Here is a 1085-nt window from a genome sequence, read left to right as displayed (position 1 = left end):
GTCACTAAGACAAAAAGGCAACCTACTGACTGGGAGAAGATATTCACCAACCCCGCAACAGACAAAGGTCTGATCTCCAAAATATATAGAGAACTCAAGAAACTAGACTTTAAAATGCTAGATGTATAGTTCTTATCGCTAAAATTAAATAGTATTTGGGAAGGGTGGGCCAGGGCTGGCCGAGCAGGAATGGGTCTCCATGAGGCGCTGGAGTGCTGCTTGAGCGGGTCTTTTCAGTGGCTAGTGGAGGAGGTGCGTCCTTGCTCAAGCATATTGACTGTGGCGTCTGCCTGATCACACCAACTCCAAAACTTGGAAATATTGGACATCTAATTGACTCCAAGTTGTAAGCCACGAGATGAGTACCCAGTGGGCATGGGAGACTGAGAACATTCCACCACCCCATAAACCTTGGTGTACATCACTTCTTTTTCTGTGGATTGAAGCCAGAGAGCACAATGAGTACAATGACCTTAGAGAAATCCTCAAAGAAAGTGGAGTGGTGGAACAGTAAGTTCTAGACAAACCCAGAAGCAAACTCGGGAAACAACTTCAACCCCTGAGATTTCCTTGGAAACAGAAGCCACAGAACTCATGAAACTGCTGGTGATGCAATCGTGGACCTCACCTGTGAATCCCTAGAGCCTGTGGTTGTGGACCTCACCCACAATGACTCTGTTGCGATTGTTGAAGAAAGAAGACCAGGTAGAAATGGGAGGACAGCTGTGTGGTGAGCAGTGATGATGAGGAACTGTCTAGCAACAAAGATGTTTAGCGACTACCCACACTCTTCAAAGCGCCAAGGATGAAGGACCCAGGCCCTTGGGTACTGTCAGTTGTACAGTCTACATTGATACTCTGAGATTGTGCAGAATGGGCGCCTCATGGTTTCTACAGAATGTGGCCATGTCTTCTGTAGCCAGTGCCTCTGTGATTCCCTTAAGAATGCTAAAACTTGCCCAACTTGTAGGAAAAAGATCAACCATAAGTGGTGTAGGCATAAGTCACAAACAATGCCACAGCAGTTTGGAATTATGATTAATAGGGTATTATTTATTTAAAGGGGAAAAAACTTACAGATCACC

General features: G+C 45.4%; 1 pseudogene; it reads left to right on the top strand.

The window, feature by feature from the left end:
• Positions 1 to 358: 358 nt before the first annotated feature.
• LOC101983091 overlaps positions 359 to 1085 on the top strand; it is a 5685-nt pseudogene continuing 4958 nt past the window's right edge.

Source organism: Microtus ochrogaster, chromosome 1, assembly GCF_000317375.1.
Source record: "Microtus ochrogaster isolate Prairie Vole_2 chromosome 1, MicOch1.0, whole genome shotgun sequence".
Taxonomy (NCBI): domain Eukaryota; kingdom Metazoa; phylum Chordata; class Mammalia; order Rodentia; family Cricetidae; genus Microtus; species Microtus ochrogaster.
The sequence above is the reverse complement of the archived record's forward strand: the minus strand, read 5'-3'. Positions and strand labels throughout refer to the sequence as shown.